The 8,716-nt window shown below is 44.6% G+C and overlaps 1 protein-coding gene and 1 long non-coding RNA gene across 8 annotated transcripts in view; one reads left to right on the plus strand and one right to left on the minus strand.

Moving 5' to 3' along the window:
* The window catches only part of Foxp1 (forkhead box P1), a 600,509-nt gene that overhangs the window by 550,780 nt on the left and 41,013 nt on the right, over positions 1-8,716 (minus strand). The window lies entirely within an intron of this gene.
* LOC116099328 lies at positions 2,572-5,203 on the plus strand. Its single transcript, XR_004122212.1, has 2 exons — positions 2,572-4,282; positions 4,896-5,203. It is a non-coding gene; the product is annotated as an uncharacterized LOC116099328 (long non-coding RNA).

The following is an 8,716-nucleotide window of genomic DNA, read 5'->3' on the forward strand; positions in this document are numbered from 1 at the left end:
GGTGTCATATTTAGACAGCTCAAGGGATCTGCCACCTTTAACCAAACATGTGGTCTTCAGAATATCCCTGTCCCAGAAGTTAACACCAAGCCAGTAGATTTATCAAACAATTGGAGGTCACTAAAGACACATGAAGTGTCATATGAAATGGAATTCCTCTCTGTAATCCTGCAGGATACATTTTGGATGTTTTTTAAGGGGTCAAGAATTTGATGTAGAATACATGACATGCGAAGCATCTTGCAGACAAATTTTCGGTGCCATCTTACTCTCTGCTCAGAGCTAGAAGACTCAGCTAGTCTGGAGAGATGACAGAAACTCAAAAAGAAGGAAGAGAAACACACTTCTGTAGAGTCCAACTTCCCCCAAAATGGAATTAGGTGACTTTAGCCCATGATGAGCATGGAAAAGCCCTTAGCTCTTGGCACCATTTGGCCATCAAATATTCAAGAGAGAAAGGAACATAATGATCACCAGGACTTCAAGCTTTACTCTTTCCGGTATTTCTTCTGCCTTCAGGTTTTTGTTTTGTTCTGTTTGTTCATTTACTTTGAGGACACACACACACACACACACACACACACACACACATGCACGCACACACTCACAGCACATATACAGCACACACACAGAGGTCAGAAGACAACTTGTAGACGTCTATTATCTTCAAATACAACTGGAGCCCCAGGAATGAAACACAGGTCATTAGACCCACCACAGTAACTTTACCATTGAGTCATCTCACCCCACTCCTCTTTGGGGATTTAGAGTTTTACACAGGGTCTCATTTTTTAGTCCCAGCTGGCTTAGAAACACTCAAACATACAGTGAGCTTCCCGCCTCAGCCTCCTGAGTGCTAGGAGTACAGACTTGGGTCATCCATCTTGGCTTTAAAACTTTTTTACCACTGCATAGAAGCAGCAGCTTTCCCCTAAAAATCATGATCCTCAAAATTTACTGTGGACAGACTGATCACACTTGTGAAGTTAACATACTCATCTCTGGCTTAGAGTAGGAAAGAAACTTCATAGACACCGAATAGCTATTAGGGAGCAAGTTCTGGGGTGCAACTGTACCATCAGGTGACTACATCCACCATGATGCACTGCACATTTAAAAATGTTTCTCCCACAAACAGATGTTGGCTGAGAAGATGGGCTCCTGATTTAAATATTACACCATGTATACACGTGTCAAAACATCACTTACTGCGTCACTAATATGGCTCCTGTATGCTTTTATGTATCAGTTAAACATTTATTTCAAGGATTTTTTAAAAAATATAAATCCTCAGGCTGGGGAGATGGCTCAGTCTGTAAAGTACTCCCTCTGTACGGATAAGGAATCGAATCCCATCATGAAGCCCAAGTTAAAAAAAAAAAAAAAAAAAAAAAAAAAAAAAAAAAAAAAACAAAAGAAAGGAAAGAAAAGGAAAAACTGACAGGGCAAAACATAGCTGTAATCCCAGGCAGATCCCTGGGCTACCAGCCACTCAATAGAGCCGATGTGGTTAAAAAAAACAAGGTGGTCAGGACACGGGGTGTGCTCTATCTCCACATGTCTCACACACACACACACACACACACACACACACGCACACGCACACGCACACGCACGCACACGCACGCGTTCTCCACACTACTACTGGAGTCAGGCTGAGCAGGTGGGGAGGGGCTATAAACCTGCTGTACTGGCTGGTTTTGTGTGTCAACTTGACACAGGCTGGAGTTATCACAGAAAAGGGAGCTTCAGTTGGGGAAGTGTCTCCATGAGACCCAGCTGTGGGGCATTTTCTCAATTAGTGATCAAGTGGGTAGGGCCCCTTGTGGGTGGTACCATCCCTGGGCTGGAAGTCTTGGGTTCTATAAGAAAGCAGGCTGAGCAAGCCAGGGGAAGCAAGCCAGTAAAGAACATCTCTCCATGGCCTCTGCATCAGCTCCTGCTTCCTGACCTGCTTGAGTTCCAGTCCTGACTTCTTTTGGTGATCAACAGCAATATGGAAGTAAGCTGAATAAACCCTTTTCTCCCCAACTTGCTTCATGGTCATGATGTTTGTGCAGGAATAGAAACCCTGACTAAGACACCTGTCTTTTATTAATCTACTCAAGGGCTTGGGGTTGTCACTCAATGGTAGAACACTCGCCTACCAACTGCAGGGCCTGAGGCCTTGCATTCAATCTCAGCATTGCAATTATTAAAAAACAAAAAAAAACCAAATGAAAACAAAAAACAACAACAACAAAAATCAACAAATATCAAATGTACAAATGCTGGGACCAAATCATAACTGCACTTTTTAAAATGTGCAGCCCATCTTCATGTTTGTTTCAAACTCCTCTCCCTCCTCCAACCCTACAAGAACAGACCAAGCATCTCTCAGGTACTGTCATCTATTTGATGACAGTAGAGCCAGCCCAGGACATGGACTAGGTCTGAGTGGAGTCAGACCCTCTATACCTCTCTCATGAACTGGGTATGATGGTGATGAGCGGACAGTGGGGCTTGGTGACATCACACAGGGCCAAACTTAGCTGACGCAAACACACCAACAATACTCCTTCAATATGAGCTTTTGTGCATGGGATGAGCACAGCGAATCTAACAGCGAAGTTGCAATCAAAGGTCCCGGAACAAACAGACCTGAAAAATCACTGTTCCCTTCTTGGGTCTCTGTCCCCACATGCCCAAGAACTGAGCACCTCTTCTCACTCACTGGTGATAACTGAGATTGTCAAAGACAACTGTAACTGACACAATTTTCACCTGCCATGCTGACTTCAGGAGATAACCCCCAGGTAAGATGGATTTCACTAGAGAGGACAGTTAAAGTCCTGGTTCGGCATGCTGCCACCTAACAGGCCGGGGAGGCAGTGAACGCAGTGAGCACACAGCAGATCCACCTGAGAACAGAGAATTTCTGGGCACTCCACACCACATCACATCCTTCAGCATCCTCTCAACAAACACCTGCATCCTGCCCTGCCCTGCGTGGCTTCTCCCTTAGCACCTACCACACCAAAGCTGCAACCGAGAACACGGCCCAAAGACAGTAACATGAAGATGGTATTCCCCACCCTGAAAGCCTCAGAAACCAAAGGTGACCCCCCTGGAGACAGTCGTGAGAGGAGACCATTTCAGACTTACTGTCTGGGTAGTCGGCAAGAAGAGAGAAGAATAAAGCCAAGGCAGAGATAGAAGAAGACAGGGGAGAACTCCTTCTGACTAACTCCAGTTCCACACAGACTCCCAACAGACTCCCCTCCCCTCCTTATAACCAAATAATTTCACCACACACTAGTTTTTCAATATTCCAGGCCCCCCCAAAATGTGAATTGCTGGACTTGGAGTAATTCACTTATAACCAAGAAACTTCAGATAGATACACCTAAGCCACCTCTCTTCAAAGATAGACTGCTGCCTTGTCTTTGAAATCTACAGACTCTAGGGAGCCACTGATGGGGGCTCTTTTGGATAGGTGCCGTATTTCAGAATCACAAACGCGCAAAGGATTCACAACTAACAGTTCTAACGTCACAGGGTCTCCTCTCAATCACACTGTGAGTCTGAAGCAAACACATTCATCATTTAAGCACTTCTTAATTGTTTCCTTTGGGGCACCACTGGGGTGGGGTGTGATGCACTATCTTGGAAGAACATGAAACATACCACTTTACAGAGGATGATCCTAAGGGTAAGGATGGCAGGAACATTTAAGAAATGAGCTGCCACTCCATGAAGAAGGCTCAAGAGACTCATGTAACACATCAGTGACTGTGAGAACTTTTCTTGAGGATGGTGTGTCCGTGACATGGGATGGGGTGAGGCACCCTGCATGCAATGTCCCACATTCCCAAGTAATAATAGCACCTGCACTCAACAATAACAATGACAGCCATGCAGAGACACGAGACTGACTTACCAACCCAGCTGGCCCTGCCTCTTGTGCATCTGAGCCATGGAGGGAAGCTGTGATACACATCCACAGACAGGAGACAGAGACAGGACAGGCGGATGCAATGCTGTGTGCTAAGCAAAGAAAGCACTAAGAGGAAAGCACCATGGCTTTTAACTCCCCTCAAGTTCCTACCCAAGTTCTGGGCACTAGATGAAACAAAGAGACTCTAACCAAAAAAAAAAAAAAAAGTCTCTGCAGAGGGTTTCCAGTGGTGAACAGCCACGGAAGACAGATGACACCCGGAGAACACAGCAGCCAGCAAGGCGGCCTCCATTCCAGAGGGATCTCAGGTCAAGAGGTGGCTGAGACATCGCCTTCCCAGCAGGAGTGAGTCACTGGGAGAGTCAGCGGGAGGCAAGGTGGTGGGCTTAAATTTCCCCAGACCCAGTGGACTAGCATTGGCTTAGCAATGTGGAAATAGAAGTGGGGAAAGATAATAAAAGTGACTGTTCAGAAAGACCAGCATCCTACGCAGTGGGGACAGAAGCCAAGCCTGGGAGGCATAGCTACAAGGGCGCCTGACGCCTGCTTGTTGTATGTGGCACAGGCCAAAGAAGGTGACATGTGTCACATTCTAAAACCCACCAGAATGAAGGCTGTCCCCCTTGGTAACTATGGGGGTGACTTGCATAGGCCTCCCGAGACTCCCCCCATCCCTAGAGACTGTCAAAATGTTCATAAATTTAGATTCAGCACCACAAGGCCAAACACCAACCTAAACCCAGCTCATCCTCAGTCTGCTGAGAAAGACTGTTGTACTCCAATGCAGCTGGGGGAGGAGAGGAAAAAGAATACCAGTAGCACGGGAACACTCCATGAAAACCAACTTCAGGGTGTTCGCAGAACACCAGTTCTACTCAGTCACAGATCCTACTGATGGTTGCTTTTGCAGGGGGTTGGGCTGCAGGAAATACTAACAACTGTATTCCCTTTACCACAGGAACTCAGAAATTTTTCTTCCAGAGATGCAAGTCTTAACTTAAAATCCTGCCAGCTAAGCAACGCACCTGGTCGACACAGCATACTCAAGGCCTGTGAAACCATCCCCACTGTTAAGCAAGGAAGGCCTTTACTTCCCCAGAAAGAAATCCTGCACCTATCAGCAAGCACTCTCTGACCCTTCTCTGCCCAGCTCCCCACAAAAAAAAAAAAAAAAAATCCATCCATTCCTTGGTCAATAGATAACGCCAAGTCTGATCATTACATATAAGTGGAATTTTATAAAATGATCCTAACCATCTGGCTTCATTCAAGTCTATCATTTGTTGTGCAATCAGTATTCCATTCCTTTTTGTGGTTGAATAATATTCCACTGTATGCATAAATCACAGTATTTGTTCATGGGCATTTGGACTGTCTCTTTTTGGATATTATGAATAATTCTATGATTGTTCTTGTGATCAGATTTTTGTGGGAACATATGATCTCATCCTCCTTGGGTACATGCTAAGGAACAAAACTACTCGTGCAGTAATTTTTTCTTTAACCTTTGAAAGAATATCTCAACTGTCTCTTGAAGCAGCAAAGTAAACTTTATAATCTACTAGAAAGTTTAAATTTTTCTGAAAATAGCCAGTACCAGTCTGTGTGAACAGCACTTCCCTATGGATTTGAGTGACAGTTTCCTAATGACCCGAATCTCATCATGCGACTCTCTCCTATGTGTAGTCTTCAGGCAATTGTCCACACAACTTTCACTTGTCATTTGACCTGTATTTTTATTAATGAGCTGTAAAAGTTCTTTATATATGTTGGGTGCTAGATCCTTATGAGACATATGATGTGCAAATATGCTAGGTCACTCTGTGACCATCTTTTCACTTCTGAGAATCATCCTCAGTTCCTTGTCCAGCCTTTAAACACTTCACTTTCACCCCAAACCTTGGCTGTGGATGCTATGAGCTGGGCAGCTGTGCTTCATGCTTTTATGAATGAGTATCCTGTTGAGTTTGCTTTGTTTGTGATCAGCTTCTGACAATCCATCAACCATAAACATAACGGTTTGTCTCTGGATTCCCAGTCCTGCCTTATTAACCTGTACCTCCATCCTTATTTTAGTACCACTTTTAAAAATGACAATTAAATGTGAAAAGCAGGGTCTCATGTAATCCTAGGCTGAGCCAGACCACATAAGAGAGACAGAGGATGACCTTCAGCTCCTTACGCTCCAGCTCTTACTTCAAAGTTCCGGGGGTTACAGGTGTGAGCCACCACACCTGGCTAGCAGTGCCCTATTCTCTTTATAGTAAGCTTTCTAATCAAGAGGCTTGAATCCCCCAACTTTGTTCTTTTTCAAAAAAAAAAAAAAAAAAAAGTTTTGCCTACCCTGTGTTCTCTGTATTTCCATATGGCTTTCAGGATCAACTTGCCAACATCTGGGGTTTAGACAGGCATTGCCCTGAACGTGGAGGTCAGAGGACAATGTGTGGGAGGTGACTCTCCTTCCACCATCTGGGTTGGAAGGAATCAATTTCAGGCCACTGGTCTTGGCAGTAGATGCCTTTACCCACTGAGCATTGCACCGGCCCCCAGGGTTTTATTTTCCCAGGCTTTTCTGACAGTACTGTAAATGCTCACTGCTGGAAGTCCCTGTCATTAGTATAAATTCTAGTCTGGAATTACAAAAAAACACAGTGAGTGGATGTACAGGAAGCAATGACAGAAGTCTAAGAGTAACCAACACAAAGCTGGAGTCACAGGAGGATTCTCAGAGGACTCTCAGAGGAGGACTCCCAAAGACTAACATTTCTAAGAGGGTGGGGCCATGTCTGCTCTCCTCACCTGTACCCACATGCCCACAGAAGGCACCTAAGAAACACTCAATGAATATTCCTCAACATTAACAGAAAAGATTTCATTCTGTATTTTCTGTATCAGGTAACAAATACACTTTCAAACTTTGATCGCTTTCAAGACAGGTTGTTTCTCATGGTGCGGACTGTGGATTATTATAAGGAAAAATATTATCAAGGGAAAAAAAAACAAGTTTGATGAAGAACAAATAAAAAGCTTAAGAAAAGGTCATGAGACAAGAACGAGCAAAAGGGTAAACAGGCAAAGCCATACTGTCTTGAGAACAGCATTAGAGCAGTAGACTCACAGTAAAAGGGGGGCTGCTGCAGAGGGGGCTACACAGTACACTCACAGTAAAAGAGGGCTGCTGCAGAGGGGGCTACGCAGTAAGAGTTAAAATCAAATGACCATAGCGCAGCGGGGTCTTCTGTCATCAGAGACAGTGGCAATCAACACAAACAGTCAACGTTCGTGATAAGCATCTCATGAACATCTTCTCATTGGGTCCTTGTGACAATACCCAGGCAAGTCCACAGGGTTGTGGCCCCCTTCCAAAGGTTTAGCCTTTGCTGACTTACAATCGTGTCAGAACAATCCATAGCCAGAAGAATGCATATGAGGAATTTTGGATTGTGGTCTTTTCCCAGGCCTATGATTCCGGTCCATGAGCCATGTGGTAGACAGCAGCAGTGAGCCAGAGCCCAGGCAAATCATGTGATCACCAGAGCACACAATGGAGACTTCACGGTAGAAACTGCTGCTGAGCTGGCTACTCAGGCTCCCTGTAGGAAATGCAATTCCTGCTAGGATCCCCTGGACACTGCCTGGACTTAAACTGAGAAGCAGCTTCAGTCATCATCTAGAACATAGACAGCAGAGAGCTAGAGGTTTTCACAGGGCAACATGACTAAGGACTAGGCAATCTGGTTCCAACCACACCTCCCATTCTTTGTATAAATAGAGATATAAGCACAATTGAATACATAGGCATACAACAAATACATAAAATTTAACAAATATTGAACACCCTTAAACCAAAAAGAGTATGAAGCCCATAACCAAAAAAATTTAAAAGATTTGGCTACCAAACCCCATACCAACCATGGGGCCTTAGACAGTGTTCTTTCCACATAGGACAATGTTGGGCTAAGAGACAGAGGCTGGCTCAAATGCGGCATGTCCCTTGTTATAGTCAATCCACTCCCCTTGTATGCAAGGCTTTTGCAGTCCTATAGGATTCCACTGATCTGTTCTTCTAGATTTTCAATTACTAAGTAATCAACTCTCTGCATGTAATATTTACGCCTTCCAGTCAATTGATTCTCTGCAGCCAAGACTAACTGAGAAGAATAATATATGGGCATATTTGGAAGCACCCCTAATCAGCAGTCATTTCTTCTAAAAAGAAAAAAGAATAGCAGAGGAGTTGGGAGGAAGGATTTCTGCTTTGATAAAGTTCATCTTGAGACTTTTCTCCCTCGCTGGTCCAAATTTTAAATCATTTCCTTGCTTTCACATAGTAAATATGCTGCTACATGTCCAGATACGCTGGGGGTCAGGTTACAGTGTGAAGGAGAGAAGATAAAAACAATCTGCATGCTTCCATCTGGCTCTCCTGAGCAAGGTCTAGAGATGTGTAATGTGAGAGACGCTGCAGTGGGCAAGACGGAACGTCACAGAAACAAATCTTCCAAGAGGATCTGAGAGGCCAGGAGGTATCAGTCACCAAAATTTACTGTGAGGGCATTTAAAAAGAGAAGGAGAAGAAAGACCAGACATCGCACGCAGCATGTTTTTTCAGAAATGAATCAAGAGTTGAGTACAAAGCAATATATCCAGGAAGTTCACCCTAGAGAGGCACTGTTCTTACTGGAGTCAGATGCAGGGGTGGGGGCATGAGGACTGAGAGGTAGAGGAGGAAGGAGGGAGGGGCAGACAGAGGGATGGAGGAAAGAGGGCAGGCAAGCA

This window comes from Mastomys coucha, unplaced genomic scaffold (assembly GCF_008632895.1).
Source record: "Mastomys coucha isolate ucsf_1 unplaced genomic scaffold, UCSF_Mcou_1 pScaffold20, whole genome shotgun sequence".
Lineage (NCBI taxonomy): Eukaryota > Metazoa > Chordata > Mammalia > Rodentia > Muridae > Mastomys > Mastomys coucha.